This window comes from Pelophylax lessonae, assembly GCF_965119305.1.
Source record: "Pelophylax lessonae genome assembly, chromosome: 4".
Classification (NCBI taxonomy): domain Eukaryota; kingdom Metazoa; phylum Chordata; class Amphibia; order Anura; family Ranidae; genus Pelophylax; species Pelophylax lessonae.
Genome location: NC_138771.1, coordinates 7,773,113 through 7,790,743, shown reverse-complemented (window position 1 = coordinate 7,790,743; position 17,631 = coordinate 7,773,113).

Below are 17,631 nucleotides of genomic sequence, written 5' to 3'. Positions count from 1 at the left end.
GTCTGTCTGCATTGAAAGGAGGCAAGCTGGTCTGTCTGTATTGAAAGGGGGCACGCTGGTCTGTCTGCATTGAAAGGGGGGCAAGCTGGTCACTCTGCATTGAAAGGGGGCACGCTGGTCTGTCTACATTGAAAGGGGGCACGCTGGTCACTCTGCATTGCAAGGGGGCATGCTGGTCACTCTGCATTGAAAGGGGGCACGCTGGTCACTCTGCATTGAAAGGGGGCATGCTGGTCACTCTGCATTGAAAGGGGGCATGCTGGTCTCTCTGCATTAAAAGGGGGCACGTTGTTGTCTCTGCATTGAAAGGGGGCACACTGGTCTCTCTGCATTGAAAGGGGCACGGCACGCTGGTCACTCTGCATTGAAAGGGGCACGGCACGCTGGTCACTCTGCATTGAAAGGGGCACGGCACGCTGGTCACTCTGCATTGAAAGGGGCATGGCACGCTGGTCACTCTGCATTGAAAGGGGCACGGCATGCTGGTCACTCTGCATTGAAAGGGGGCACACTATACCTTAATTACTGAAGGCCCCTTTCACACTTTTGTGACCTCAAAGTCACGCAATTTTTTACAGCGTTTTTTGCCGCAAAGCAATGCCTATTACATTTTTCTGTTTGCGCCCCCCCAAAAATTTGGAGCACCAGCCGCCACTGCCCGGAAGGCTTGCAAGGTCAGGGCAACCTTTGGGGACAGCCATCTTCCTGCGGGGATGGCACTACACTTGCAATATGTCAGCATATTATTGTTTCGGGTCTTGCAATCATCCTCATGCTAAAGCTTTCCGCTATGCTGAAGGGTATTGTTGCACCAATAAAAAGGCTGCATAGTGAGTGGAGGGTGACATGTCTATGAGGCCGAAATGTACTCTGCAATGGCTTAGAAATGGATAATGTTGCATCCCGCTCACTGATCACATGTCACTGCTGTGCCACCAGCTGAAGTACTGAATTACATACAGAGACTATAAATCATCGTCCCTTTCAGTTATGCATGTAGGATTAAATATGACAAATGACAGCTAGAACATGTCCAAATTAGAGGACACTGCAGTATGCCTCCTAATGAATCTACTTTAGTAAGAATGTACAAAGAAAACCTATTATTATCATCATCATCATCATCATTATTATTATCAACCTTTTGACTTTTCGTTAGCTGGTAAATATGGAATCAACCTTGAAAGATGTGAAATAGGACAAATATACACATATACTCTAATATACATTAGAATATCATCAAGAAGGTAATTTATTTTAGTAATTCAATTGAAAAAGTGAATCTCATATATTTTACATAGATGCGTTACACACAGAGTGATATATTTCAAGCTTTTCTTTCTTTAACCACTTGACGACCGCCGCAAGTACATATACTGCGGCGGTCAGCCCCGGCCAGGCAAAGTGACGTACCGGTACGTCACTAGCCTGTGAGCCAATAGGGGGCGAGCGCGCGCCGCCAGAGGCGCGCTCCCGCCCCAGCTCGTTCACGGACACCTCCACGTGAGTGACCGGCGGACCCGATGTCCGCCGGTCACTCGCGATCGTCCGCTGTGAAGGGAGAAAGGCAGGCGGCTGATGTAAACAAAGCCGCCTGTCATTCTTCCCTGTGTAACAGCAGAGATCTAACGGTCCTGCTATGTAGGACCGTAGATCTCTGCTGTTACATGTAAAGCCACATCCCTGCACAGTTAGAAACACGCCCCTAGGGACACACTTAACCCCTCCTTCTCCAAAAAAAGTTAACCCCTTCCCTGCTAGTGTCACTATTACAGTAACACTGCATTGATTACTGTAGTAATGTCACTGGTACCCCCAAAAGTGGCAAAAATGTCAGTCAAGGGTCCGATCTGTCCGCCGCAATGTCGCAGTCCCGCAAAAAAAATCGCAGATCGCCGCCATTACTCGTTAAAAAAAAAAAAACAACAAAAATGACAAAAATCTTTCCCTTAGTTAGTAAACGCGATAACGTTTGTGCAAACCAATCAAAATACGCTTATTGTGATTTATTTACCAAACATATGTAGCAGAAAACAAATTGGCCAAAAATGTTAAAAAATTTAGATTTTTACTTTTTTTTTTGGGGAATTTCATATAAAAAAATGTGAAAAATATTGTTATTTTTGCAAAATTGTCGCTCTTTTTTTTTTTTATATAGGGCATGATCAAAAAATCGCACAGGTAATCAAATACCACCAAAAGAAAGCTCTGTTTGTGGGAAAAAAAGGACGTCAAATTCGTTTAGGTACAGCGTCGCACGACCGCGCAATTGTCCGTTAAAGTCACGCAGTGCCGAATTGCAAAATAGGGCCTGGTCAGGAAGGGGGTAAAATCTTCCGGGGTTTAAGTGGTTAAATTTTGATAATTATGGCTTACAGTGAGTGACACCCCAAAATTCAGTATCTCAGAAAATTTGAATATTACATAAGACCAATAAAAAAAAAAAAAAAAAAAAAAAAGGATTTTTAATACAGAAATGTTGGCTTAGTGATAAGTCAGTCCATGTACAGTATAAGATGCACTCAATACTTGGTCGGAGCTCCTTTTGCATGAATTACTGCATCAATGAAGCATGGCATGGAGGCGATCAGCCTGTGGCACTGCTGAGGGGTCATGGAAGCCCAGGTTGCTTTGATAGCGGCGTAGGGGTAAGCGTGACAGGTATCCCCCAGTTCTTGCAAATTTCTGCAAAGTGTTGGAAAAAGGAGAAGGTGTTGGCAATGTGCTGAATTGTTATGACAGCCCAACGTGGTTCAAGTAAAGCACTGAAAAAGTTATCAGTGTGGCCAATCGATTATTCAAATAAATCCTACAGAGTGTACAGAACGGGCCTAAGGGCAGGAGAATGTGAGGAACTGAAGGAGTTCCTCCATATTTCATTCCTGTGTGGGAAGATGGTGGGAGGCAGGGCCACCATCAGGGGGGGGGACAGCCCATACACATGTGAGGGGGTTGTTTTGATCCTTTATAGAGCTAAATAGTATTTGTTGCCTCCGTCCCTGTTTGTCTAGAGGGGGGAAGTTTTGGTGCCTCAGGCCAAAGGAGAAGGTGGGACTTTTACGGGCAAGTAGGTTTAAACACAGTTTATAAAAGATAGTCAGATTTATTTTTTTAAAGAAAAAATATATAACAATTCCCAATTAGGGTACAATTAGGTACATATATTCAGTGCATAGGTGTTTGGGTTATAGACCCAAGGTGTATTTGTAGGAAGAAAGAAAGGTTTGGAATATATCCGTGACATAAGTGAAAAGGTGACTTTTTATTTTTTGGACATTTGTTCTCTGTTTTTCCAGGCTGGGTGCTTGGAAAATAATTTCAGAGATCAAGGTGTTGGTCCAAAACGTGTTTATCCGACGCGTTTCGGCTACATGGTAGCCTTTCTCAAGGATTTTGGGGTATCACCAATTCTGTGAAGATAGTAGTAGGTATTATTGATTTTTTGATGTACATCATTTCTGGTATAATTTTTAATCTTGTGTTTTTTATTCAATATATACATACTTTTTCTGTCTATTCATGTAAGCCTCCTTATGTCTGAGCGGACACGCAGCAGGAACCACTGTGGTGCAACCTGGAGGGTATATATATATATATATATGCATTATATATTGTGTATTTGGTAAATTTAATAGATTTTTGGGGTTCATGTTGAAGTAGGGTGTGACAACTTACTGTGAGGTTGTCTTCCAGATTCTGAGTGTTCTTGGAGGTTTGTATAAGATCCTATTCTTGTAATGAATGGATCTGTGGGTACATATATTGTTTTGTCAATGACTGTGCAGGATATTAGGGGTAGGTTTTTTCGTTGTTTTTATAAAATGAAAAGACTTACAGTATATGTAGTCTGTTCCCCTTCGGAATATATAAAACCTACTCCTAATATCCTGCACAGTCATTGACAAAACAATATATGTACCTAATTGTACCCTAATTGGGAATTGTTATATATTTTTTCTTTAAAAAAATAAATCTGACTATCTTTTATAAACTGTGTTTAAACCTACTTGCCCGTAAAAGTCCCACCTTCTCCTTTGGCCTGAGGCATCAAAACTTCCCCCCTCTAGCCCATACACATGTAGGGGGCCCAAGCGTCATGAGGGGCCTGGCAGCCTGGGCCCCAACCAACGAGACTGAGTTGCTGCTGCTGTAGTAACTAGCAATTGCTAAGGCAGGGTGGCCATAGAGTGAGCCGATGCAGCTCACTTAGTTCACTTAGTTGGATATCACCTGCACTCCGCCTCTCCCTGCAGACCAAATAATGGTTTGGGTGCCACACCAGTCGCAGGTTGGAAGAGCTGCGATGCGTGTAGCCCGCAGGACTGCTCAGTGCTCACTGTAGACTGGTCTGGTGACAAGTTGTTTGAAATCACAATAGTAAATTGATTGACAATGTTGCTGGATGTGGGCCTGTGCTGTGACGGTCATTGGGTGGGGGAATGTAGGGGGCCAGGTCTAAAGCTGTGTAAGGGGCCCCACAGTTTTTGATGGCTGCCCTGGTGGGAGGACATGTTGGCTAGCTTGACAGGAGCAGGCGAGAATTGGGGCTACTCACCCACTGGCTTTCACTAGCTGAGGAGGTGCTGGTACCCCCAGGGATGGGCTTTAACCAAAGTGCCAAGTACCAAATTGTCATGCAAGAGGGCAGTTACAGTAATAAACAGATGAAGGTCAGGACAGGTGACATTTTGGCAAAGTTGTCCTAAAATTCAGGGGAGATAGCAATCAAATAAAGTCATAACACAGGTCAGGGCAGGCAGCAAACAACAAAAGCCAGAGAAAAGCTGTGGTCATTACCAGAATGACAATAGTAATCACAGAATAGAACTCTGAAGCATCTGACCAGGCTGATCTCTTTGCTTAGCACCTGTACTGATCAAAACTATTTGCAGCCCCGTGACCTAGAACATTTGTTTACTGCATTCTGCATTTCGGGCAGCAGTTGAAACAGGTGTGCGCCTCTGTACACCATGTTCACCCAAGAGAAGACATTAGGATTAGAGGGATGTCAGCAATAAGGAATAGAGACTACCTCCTTCAGATATCTACAGAAGGTATGCAGGAGCTGCTTCTCTAAATATAGAGTATGTACAGCCAAATCTTTTTATTTTATTTTGAATATAGTCAGTGGCGGCTGGTGCTCAAAATTCTTGGGGGGGGGCGCAAACAGAAAAATCGAATAGGCATTGTTTTGCGGTAAAAAAATATGTCAAACATTGCATGACTTTGAGGTCACAAAAGTGTGAAAGGGGCCTTCAGTAATCAAAGTATAGTGTGCCCCCATAAATGCAGAGTTAATACAGCGTGCCCCTATTCAATGCAGAGTTACTACAGCGTGCCCCCATTCAATGCAGAGTTACTACAGCGTGCTCCCATTCAATGCAGGGTTACCACAGCATGCCCCCATTCAATGCAGTGACCAGTGTGCGTGCCCCCATCAATGCAGTGACCAGCGTGCTGTGCCCCTACGAATGCAGTGACCAGCGTGCCGTGCCCCCATCAATGCAGTGACCAGTGTGCCGTGCCCCCTTCAATGCAGTGACCAGCGTGCTGTGCCCCCATCAATGCAGGGACCAGCGTGCCGTGCCCCCTTCAATGCAGTGACCAGCGTGCCGTGCCCCCATCAATGCAATGACCAGCGTGCCGTGCCCCCATCAATGCAGTGAACAGCGTGCTGTGCCCCCATCAATGCAGTGACCAGCTTGCCGTGCCCCATCAATGCAGTGACCAACTTGCTGTGCCCCCATCAATGCAGTGACCAGCTTGCGGTGCCCCCTTCAATGCAGTGACCAGTGTGCCGTGCCCCCATCAATGCAATGACCAGCTTGCCGTGCCCCTTCAATGCAGTGACCAGCGTGCTGTGCCCCCATCAATGCAGTGACCAGCAGGAGCCTGCTGACAAAGCACACACAGCTCCCCTCCTCCCCATGATAAAACACAGAGGACTGACTCCACACCGTCAGCCTGACCCCCTGAGCACCGTGTGTGAGAGGAGTCACCTGGGGGCACACATAGAGACAAGCGGCACAGGCAGGAGATGAGGGAAAGGGAAGAGAGCAGGAAAAGTGCCTGGGTACTCACTGGCATGTGTGTAGTCTGCAGCCAGCAGGGTGAGGAGCAGGGCGGCTGTCAGGGTGGCTGTGCCCGGCATGTTGGGTGAGGGAGAGCCAGGCAGAGGCTGAGTTGTATGGTTCCTCTTCTTCTTCCTGCTTCTCCAGCGTGGCAGTGAGTCCTCAGTCCTCCCGGCTCCCACCTCCTCCCCAGCCAATGGCATGGGGTTTGCCTTTCGGCCAATCAGGAAGCGCGTATCGGACGCGCTTCCTGATTGGCCAGCAGGAGGATCCGTGTGACAATAGTGAATATTCATCTGCTATTGTCGCACAATGGGTGGGCTCGGGGCACACTGCTCTGCGCCCCGGGTCCACCCTTTGCTGAAGCCTATTAGAGCCTCTGGCTCTAATCAGGTGACAAAAAAAAAAAAAAATCCCATTGAACTCCATGCGTCCGGTGCCCCGCATGCAGATTAGGGGGCCGGAAGCATGGATAGGGGGCACGGCACCCCTGCGCCCCCAACGCACCGGCCGCCACTGAATAGTAGAGAAGTGTTAGAACCCATGTTAGGTTTTTCTTGCTGTCTATGCCCCTGCTGGGTACATATTCACCATCTCTATTTGTCTTTGTGATCATTGTCATCTGGACTGCAAGGGAGAGAAAATCCAAGTGTTTGAGGAACATTTTAGAAGGATGATCCTTTTTCCTCAGCAGTTATTGAGGGACATTTTAGAGGGGTGATCCTCTCAATTCAGCATTTCAGAAGGCTGGGTATCCTCCTTCTCCCGCAGTGTTGGAGGAACATTTCAAAGGGGTTTAAGGGATGACCCTCCTTCTTCAGCATTAAGCAGTGTTTGAGGGACATTTCAGAAGGCTGGGTATCCTCCTTCTTCAGTCGTATTTGAGGAACATTTCAAATAGGGATCGACCCATTATCGGCAAAGCCGATTATCGGAGGGCCAATATTCACTTTTACCGATATATCGGTATCGGACCCGGAGCTGATATTACTGATATTAGTGTATGTAATATTAGTATATGTAAAATCCTAGCATCCACTTTATTAGTGTTTTATATAATGTCCAGTGTGTGTTTTTATAATCTAATAGTGTCAAATACCTTTGTTATATCAGCGCTCGGCACTCAGCTGATTCCGGGTCTTATATTAATTTTGGCACCAAAAGACACAGTAGGGCTTAGTTTCGGGGTAGGTCTTTTAGCTGTAATGTGTTGTGTAATGTGCTGTCTTCCCTTTCCTTCCTACCTACCAGGAATCCCGTGTGAACCTAGTTTAGTGTAATTAAAATCCTAGAATCCACTTTATTACTGTCTTATATAATGTCCAATATGTGTTATTGTAATAGAATAGTGGGAAATACCTTCATTACATCGCTGCTCTGGGCTCAGCTAATCTCCCGCTCTGCTGTCTTTCTCCTCTCATAGCTGTCAGAGGAGAATCTCAGCCCCTTCCCTCTGCAGTGTACACAGAAGTGCCGGTTATTAGATTAGAATAGTGTGAAATATCTTTGTTACATCGCCGCTCGGCCCTTCCGTGACCCCCAGCTGTCAGTGGGGGAGAAGAGAAGGACAGCAGAGCGGGAGATTAGCTGAGCCCGGAGCGTCGATGTAACAAAGGTATTTCACACTATTTTAATCGAATACCCGGTGCTTCTGTGTACACTGCAGAGGGGAGGGGCTGAGATCCTCCTCTGACAGCTATGAGAGGAGAATAGCTGAGCCCGGAGCAGCAATGTAATGGAGGTATTTCCCACTATTCTATTACAATAACACATATTGGACATTATATAAGACAGTAATAAAGTGGATTCTAAGAATTTAATTACATTAAACTAGGTTCACACGGGATTCCTGGCAGGCAGGGAGGGAAGGGAAGACAGCACATTACACAGCACATTACACAGCACATTACAGCTAAAAGACCTAACCCGAAAATAAGCCCTACTGTGTCTTTTGGTGCCAAAATTATTATAAGACCCGGGCTTATTTTTGGGGAAACACGGTAGTGTCCAGTCCACTGTCTTTTGCACTGCAGCTACTAGATTTAATTGCAGTCTGTGAGTGCACTACTGCACCAGTTTATTTAAATTTTGTTTTGGGAAGCCTTTAGTTATTATTTTCCCAGCACTTTATTTTTCACAGTTGTCTACAGTTGTCTTCTCTTCTAGGACTCGTTCGTTCACATGATGTGAAACTGATGTACCTCCAAGTGAAAGCTGTGCGGTTTTCCTATCAGTTTTCATGCAGGTAAGGTGTGAAGAAGAAGCCTTTCATGTTAATAAACAAACATTAATGCCCCATACACACGTGCAGATTATCTGCAGACTTTTGTCTGCAGACTTACCTTTTCTATGTAGTGCAAGGGCCTGCCGGATTGCATACAAATCGAAAGTGTTTAGGTTTGACCTCATATTATATGGTTTTGGTAAGTCTGCAGACAAAAGTCTTCAGATAATCTGCACGTGTGTACGGGGCATAACATGTTCAGTACCAGATTTGTGTCAAAAATTGTCCTTATTTTTCAAAACTTTAAATGTACAAAATATCGGCCCATATCGGCCGATACCGATACGTTGTGACCAAAATATCGGTATCGGCCCTGAAAAAAACCATATCAGTCTATCCCTAATTTCAAAGGGGTGACCCTCCTTCTTTAGAAGTGTTTGAGGAATATATCAAAGGGATGATCCTCTTTCTTCAGTAGAGTTTGAGGAACATTTCAAAGGGGTGATCCTTCTTCTTCAGCAGTGTTTGTGGAACATTTTAGAGGGGTGATCCTCTTTCATCAGCTGTGTTTCAGTAACATTTCAGAGGGGCGATCATCCCTCTTCCTCTTTGTGAAACTATAAGTTGATGGGAATGAGGAAAAATGGGGAGGGAAGGGGGAGTGGAAGAAAGGGAAAGATAAGGGAGATGGGACTTTAACCACTTAAGCCCCGGAAGATTTTACCCCCTTCCTGACCAGGGGGTTTTTTGCGATTTTTTACTGCGTAACTTTAACTGACAATTGCGTGGCCGTGCGACGCTGTACCTAAACGAATTTGACGTCCTTTTTTCCCACAAACAGAGCTTTCTTTTGGTGGTATTTGATCACCTGTGCTATTTTTACTTTTTGCGCTATAAACAAAAAAAGAGCGTAAATTTTGCAAAAATAACAATATTTTTATTATTTTATTTATTTTATTATTATATGAAATTCTCCCAAAAAAATGTAAAAATCTAAATTTTTTAACATTTTTGGCCAATTTGTTTTCTGCTACATATGTTTGGTAAAAAAAATCGCAAAAAGCTTATTTTGATTGGTTTGCGCAAAAGTTATTGTGTTTACTAACTACGGGAAAGATTTCTGTCATTTTTGGTGTTTTTATTTTAACGCGTAATGGCGGCGATCTGCGATTTTTTTGCGGTACTGCGACATTCTGGCGGACAGATCGGACCCTTGACTGACATTTTTGACACTTTTGGGGTTACCAGTGACATTACTGCAGTAATCAGTGCTATACATATGCACTGTTACTGCAAAATGACACTGGCAGGGAAGGGGTTAACTTTATTGGAAAAGGAGGGGTTAAGTGTGTCCCTAGGGGCGTGCTTTTTACTGTGATTGGACATGGCTACTAGTGTAGGAACAGAGATCAACCGTCCTACATAGTAGAACTGTATGATCTCCATTCCTACACAGGGGAGAATGACAGGCGGCTTGTTTACATTAGCCGCCTGCCTTTCTCCCTCTCCACCGACGATTGCTGAGTGACCGGCGGACATCGGGTCCGCCGGTCACACGCACGGACTTCCTAAGGAACGAGCCGTGGCGCGCGCGCGCTCGCCCGCTATTGGCTCACAAGGAAGTGACAGGCTAGTGACGTATATATACGTCACTTTGCCTGGCCGTGGCTGACCGCCGCCGTATATAGTCGTGCGGCGGTCGGCAACCGGTTAAATGAGACTCGTACCATAGAGTCTCCATCCCTATTAATCATGAGCGTAAAATGAACATAAGGAACACATAGTGTTCAAAAATGAAATGTTCAAAAATAAAAGGGTGGGACTTTGTATGAGGTGTGGCCAGTTGACACATGATGTTCTAATGGTAGTACATATACATTTGCAGGTAAGCATAAAAAGGCATGTGATCAAACATCATGTGTTTATTGACATGTAAAATGGCAGTTAGCCTAGGTACAATAGATACAATAAATTCAAGGGGGACATATACAGTATACAGCTAAATAATATGGTAGAATCATAATGAAAAATGACAAAGGTAGACCAACAAACATAAAATTTGTACAACATGATTATTGGATGCATGCTAAGATGATATTGAGTGTACATGGCCTCTTCAGCTCGACGCGTATCGTGAAAAACGTTTCACTTCATCAGGAGCAGGCACAATTGGACTTGTTAGGATATTAACTGTCAGTGAGGCTGTTATGGCACCCATAAATGCGTCTGGAAGGGAACTGAGGGAGCAAGAAAAGATCCGCGCAAGGCCAGAGGTGCAAAGTCCATAGACATATCGTGAATTGCCATATAGGTTCTCAGGCTGGGTGATCAAATGTGGCTCTGTGCATTGGCTGCAGCAGCGGAGGTAGCTCCCAGCGTCACGGGCAATTCAAAATCTCGGAACGCCACCGGGCCGACTACTACTGGGAGCTACCTCCGCTGCTGCAGCCAATGCACAGAGCCACATTTGATCACCCAGCCTGAGAACCTATATGGCAATTCACGATATGTCTATGGACTTTGTGCCTCTGGCCTTGCGCGGATCTTTTCTTGCTCCCTCAGTTCCCTTCCAGACGCATTCATGGGTGCCATAACAGCCTCACTGACAGTTAATATCCTAACAAGTCCAATTGTGCCTGCTCCCGATGAAGTGAAATGTTTTTCACGATACGTGTCGAGCTGAAGAGGCCATGTACACTCAATATCATCTTAGCATGCATCCAATAATCATGTTGTACAAATTTTATGTTTGTTGGTCTACCTTTGTCATTTTTCATTATGATTCTACCATATTATTTAGCTGTATACTGTATATGTCCCCCTTGAATTTATTGTATCTATTGTACCTAGGCTAACTGCCATTTTACATGTCAATAAACACATGATGTTTGATCATATGCCTTTTTATGCTTACCTGCAAATGTATATGTACTACCATTAGAACATCATGTGTCAACTGGCCACACCTCATACAAAGTCCCACCCTTTTATTTTTGAACATTTCATTTTTGTACACAAATGCCTCGTTTCCACTGAGCGGAACGGTTCGGGTCGGTACAGTTTGGAAGGGTTAGAATGGTCCGGTCTATTCAGGTGAGCGTTTCCACTGCAAGTCGGGCCACCAGGGACCATGCGGGGTTTACACCAAATGAGGTGTTTGTTTTGCTCTTTCATTTGACGTGAGCATTGAAGTTTTCCTGTCCGCCAATCAGTGGAATCTATCGTGTGACACCAGTAGCTCCGCCCTAACCGTACCGTACCATTTCCTATGGCCCTACATCGAAAGCAGGACCAGGAATGGTGCGGTTTGGTTCGGTTGTATGGGCCACTTTCATAATGGAAACACTCAAATTAGCGTACCGTACCAAACCGACCCGAACCGATCCGCTCAGTGGAAACGAGGCATATGTGTTCCTTATGTTCATTTTACGCTCAGTATTTGTGAAACATTTCAAAGGGATGATTGTCTTTCTTTCGCAGTGTTTGTGGAACATTTCAGAGGGGTGATCCTCTTCTTCAGCAGTGTTTAAGGAACATATGAAAGGGATGATTCTCCTTCTTAACCAGTATTTGAGGAACATATGAAAGGGGTGATCCTCGTTCTGTAGCAGGGTTTATGGAACATTTCATAGGGGGTGATCCTCTTTCTCCAGCAGTGGTTGAACAACATTTCAGAAGGCTGGGTATCCTTCCAGTATTTTTTTTTACTGGATATGGACATTACTGAGTATTCTTTTTTCCTGGAATGGCAATCCCATTCACTGATGATTTCAGAAATGTGTTTTAATTATTTATTTATTTTTTTCAAAAGAAACAATAGTATTTTGTGACCAGAATGGGATCATGGGATCAGCCAACCCAATTACTTTGCAGTCTAACTTGCAGTCTCTTGAGTAGTTCTCTCGGACATGTGCTCTGTGCTTAATCCAAGAGTTAGCAGCGTGCACCTTTGCACCACCCTAGTCCTGAACTGCGTTGTCACTGACAGCAGCAAGTCTAAAGCCCCGTACACACGCAACGATTATCGGCCGACCGATCGTCCGTCTTTTGTCCAGAGTTGTGTTTTGTTGGTTGGAATGTGCTCTAGACTGCACACGAATTTTCTCGCCCAACAAAATTTTACTTCAGAAGTGATGTCATGTGTTGATTTGTTTTCTTTGTGTTCTTTCTTCACTGAGCATGCCCAGTCTTGCTCATCAGATTTTTCCCTGTCGAAATCTGTACTGACTGCACGAAAATCGGCCGTTGTGTTGACGGCCAACAAAAATTTTATAGTCTGCACACCAGATTTTTTTCGGCCGAAAAGTCGGAGTTGGTTGTCGGAAGCATCATACTAACAAGCCGAAAATCGGCAGATCGGACGTTGGCCGAAAATTCCCTGCCAATTTTCGACGCGTGCGTACGGGGCTTTACTCTAGGACAGCCTTTCTCAACCTATAACCTTTTAAACACAGAGGAACCCTTAAAATAAATTTCTGGCCTCGGGGAACCCCTGCTAAAAACTAAAAATCTACAACTCATGACACCTTAAGGCCCGTACACACGTACCGATCGTCGGCCGAAAAGCTTCGGCCGACGACCGATCTGCCGATTGTAGGCTTGTTAGTATGATGCCTCCGACAGCCGACAGCGCACATTCGGCCGAAAAGAATCTGTCATGCAAGCATTAAAATTTTTGTATGCCGACACCAGAACGGCCGATTGTTCACCAGTCAGTACAGATTTCGGCCGACAGACAGCAGATTTGCAAGACTGGGCATGCTCAGAAAAGAAAAAACACAGGGAAAGTTAACCATCACATGACATCACTTCTGCAGTCGGCTGTAGTCGGCGGACAAAATTCTTGTGCAGTCTTTTGCACTTTTCAACAGACAGACAGCCCGGGGACAAAAGACGGCCGATCGTTCGGCTGACGATCGGTACGTGTGTACGGGCCTTTAGTGTGACAGTCAGTGTGAAGAATGCTCCTTAGGGCTCTTTCACACGGACGGTCCGATCAGATCCGCCTGTCAGTTTTTTAGGCGGATCTGATCGGATCCTCCATGCAGCTCTATGGGGCAGCGGGTGTCAGCGGAGGTCACCTCCACTGACACCCGCTGCCATCCGCATCCGATCCTGTGCTGAAATCTGGACGGATGGAAACCCTATTTTTCCATCCGTTCAGTAATCGGAGCGGAGCGGATCTGATGAGAGCGGACAAGCGGTTCGCTCTCCTCCGATCCCCCATAGAGGGCAGCGGGTGCTGAGACACCTCCCTCTCCGCTCTGCAAGCGGAGATGGAGCTGTCATCCGCCCGGCTCAGCGGGGATCGCGGATCGATCCCCGCTGAGCAACATGGATCCGCCTGCGGAGGCGGACCGTGTGAAAGAAGCCTTACTCTTGTCATCATTGGGAAGAATTATCCCCTTACAGATAGCTAAAAGGAACAATGGCGTCATTGGGAACTTATCTGAGTGGCAGAAATTGCTCATTGCTCAAGAAACCTGTGGCAATCTCAGGAGGAACCTTAGTGTTCCATGGAACCCTGGTTGAGAAACCTTGCTCTAGGACAAGAAGTGTGTTACTGGCAAGATCGGTATTTGAAAAACAACAAATGCAGCCACCACATCAAGATTAGCAAGCTGCAATATATTTTCATTCTTGGGTTTCGATACGCTTTAAGTCGGATTCCTTGCAATAACAGATTATCGGGACCCTTTATAACACAGCTATCAATACTGGTTCATGTCCTTGAATGAATGTATAGCTGTTCTACACATGCCGTACTGTTGAGTGATTTAATCTCCAAACGAAAATATGTGCATGGTCCTAGTTATGTGCATAGATGGGGTACATTGCACGCAGATTGTGTGCTGAGGGGCCCCTGATGTTGTCCTGCTATTTGGAAGATGATGACAGGCTGTTAGCCATGGCTTAAGTAAAAAAAAATAAAAAAAATTCAGCTCCTACAGCCAGCCCAGCAGCAAAACCCTGAGACTAAACAGGAGTCATGAAAAAGCAGTTTGCAAAAGTATGTCTGAACTCATTAAGCGGCAAAGGGAACAATGCAAAGGCTTGGCAATCAGGGTAATTTCAAGGCTGTTTGGTCATTAATCATTCTCTGACAATCTGAAGGGCCCAGTCACTCTTTAAAAGCTCAGCTGTCTGAGAGAAAAGTAACCAGAGACCCGAGTTAAAGTTACAGGGCCCTCCTTTGATACGGGGCAAGCACTCGAGTTATCGGGCACCATTTACTAAGCAGGAAACGCTAGGCACATGAGCGTAGGTCAATTTCGGGCACTTAAGCCCCGTACACACGTACCGATGGTCGGCTTACAAATGTTCCTCTTTTCTCCCCGGGATGTCGGTGTCTGCTGAAAAGTGCAAAGACAGCACAAGGACAGCACAAGAATTTTGTCCGCCGACTGCAGAAGTGATGTCATGTAATGGTTAACTTTCCCTGTGTTTTCTATTTTCTGAGCATGCCCAGTCTTGCAAATCTGCGGTCTGTCGGCCGAATTGTGTACTGACAGGCGAACAATCGTCCGTTCTGGTGTCGGCATACAAATATTTTCATGTTTGCACGAAAGACTTTTGTCCGCGGATTGTGCGCAGACATCTGTCGGAGGCACCATACTAACACGCGTACAATCGGCAGATCCTTCGTCCACCGACGTTTGTATGCCGACGATCGGTACGTGTGTACGGGCCTTAAAGGAAGCTTTCAGCCTGTGCAACTACTAAAACCATTGACATTTGTCTGTAAGTGCTGCTGCATTAAACATCAGACTGCTTAAGAGCTTCTTACTGTGTAACAATTTGCAGTTTGCATATTTCTGACATGCATAATAGTCCATCTGCATGGAGTTTGTATGATTTTTCCGACATTTGTATGGGCTTTTCCCCACAAACCTATGAATTAGAGGTTAATCCACTTCTGTCCAAACTGGTTGTAGTGGGTGACTGGAAATACAAGTACTACTGTATATACACTAATCAGCCATAACATTATGACCACCCACCTAAAATTGAGTAGGTCCCTTTTTTCAGGATGGGTCCCTGACCCATCGAGCTATGGCCTCCACTTAGGGTCCCCTCATCCCTTTAAACTAGGGATCGGCCGATATCGGTTTTTCATTACCGATATCGATATTTTGGCCATTGCATATCTGTATCGGCCGATGTGGGCCGATATTTTGAACATTTAATGTTTTGCAAAAAAAAAAACACAATTTTCGACACAAATCTGTTACTGAACATGTTAATGTTTGTTTATTAACATTTTTAACCCTGTGGTGGGTGGCTGGCTGGCACCTTGTGGTGGGTGGCTGGCTGGCACCCTGTGGTGGGTGGCTGGCTGGCTCTCACCCTGTTGTGGGTGGCTGGCAGGCTGGCACCCTTTGGTGGCTGGCCGACTGGCTGGCACCCTTTGGTGGGTGGCTGGCTGGCACCCTGTGGTGGGTGGCTGGCTGGCACCCTGTGGTGGGTGGGTGGCTGGCTAGCACCCTGTGTGGTGGGTGGCTGGCTAGCACCCTGTGTGGTGGGTGGCTGGCTGGTACAGGCTCAGGGCCTGTGGCTGACTAGCTGGTACAGGCAGGGTGTGGGTGGCTGGCTGGCTGGCACCGGGCAGCTGTGGGTGGGTGTATGTATGTAGCGGCTGTGTTAAACACACTGTGTGCACACTGCACTACACTCACTGTCCCGACTTCGAGACTCCCTGATTCCAGACGAGGCTGAGGGAGGTGGCCTAAGAAGGCAGAAGCTGTCCTAGTGCGCGGAGGCGCGTGGCGCCACATACGCAATGACGTCCTGACAATATCGGTAACCTCCGGGGGCCGATTCCGATATATCAGGGAAAGTGCATAACGGCGCTTGATATATCGGCCTTGCCGATAATCGGTCGATCCCTACTTTAAACCAGGACACATATTTATTACACAGGATCTGAGGCTAATATAATGCACATAAGGCACTAAGTGAGTTTATTTTTCTACCTTAATCAGCCACAGAACCTGTTTACTTAATGTGTGTCCTGGTTTAAAGGGATGAGGTGGCAACTGGCAACCCTACCTCCACTAGACCTCTGAAGCTATGCTGTGGTATCTTGCACTAAGCCGTGAGTAGCAGATCCTTTTGAAGGTGGGGCCCCCATGGATCAGACTTGTTTTTCCAGCACATCCCACAGATGTTTCGATTGGATTGAGATCTGGAGAATTTGGAGACCAAGTCAAGACTTTAAACTCGTTGTGTTCCTAAAACTATTCCTGAATTTATCAGGCCCGGCCATCTTCTTCCATTGCTCGATGGTCCAGTTCTGATGCTCACATGCTCATTGTAGGTGCTTTTGGCTTAGACACGGGTCAGCATGGGCACCCTGACCACTCTGCGGCTACGCAGCCCCATACACAACAAACTGCGATGTTCTGTGTGTTCTGACACTTTTCTATCAGAACCTTTTTAGCAATTTGAGTTCCAGTAGCTCTTCTATTGAATCAGACAACACAGGCTGGCCTTCCCTACCCACCTTCCTCAATTAGTCTTCCCTCCCCACCTCCATCAATGAGCCTTCCCTACCCACCTCCATCAATTAGCCTTCCCTCACCACCTCCATCAATGAGCCTTTCCTTCCCCTCCTCCATTAATGAGCCTTCATGCAATTTGAGCTCCAGTAGCTCTTCAATTGGATCAGACTATACAGGCCGGCCTTCCCTCCCCACCTCCCTCAATGAGCCTTCCCTCCCTAACTTCCTCAATAAGCCTTCCCTCCCCCACCTCCATTAATGAGCCTAAGCTCCCCACCTCCATCATTGTGCCTTTTCCTCCCCACCTCCATCAATGAGCCTTCTCTCCCCCATCTCCATCAATGAGCCTTCCCTCCCCACCTCCCTCAATGAGCCTTCCCTCCCTACCTTCCTCAATGAGCCTTCCCTTCCCACCTTCATCAATAAGCCTTCTCTCCTCACCTCCATCAATGAGCCTTCCCTCCCCACCTTCATCAATAAACCTTCTCTCCCCACCTCCATCAATGAGCCTTCCCTCCCCAACCTCCATTAATGAGCCTTCGCTTCCCACCTCCATCAGTGTGCTTTTTCCTCCCCACCTCCATCATTGAGTCTTCCCTCCCCACCTCCATCAATGAGCCTTCTCTCCCCCATCTCCATCAATGAGCCTTCCCTCCCCACCTCCCTCAATGAGCCTTCCCTCCCTACCTTCCTCAATGAGCCTTCCCTTCCCACCTTCATCAATAAGCCTTCTCTCCTCACCTCCATCAATGAGCCCTCCCTCCCCACCTCCATCAATCAGCCTTCCCTCCCCACCTTCCTCAATGAGCCTTCCCTCCCCAACCTCCATTAATGA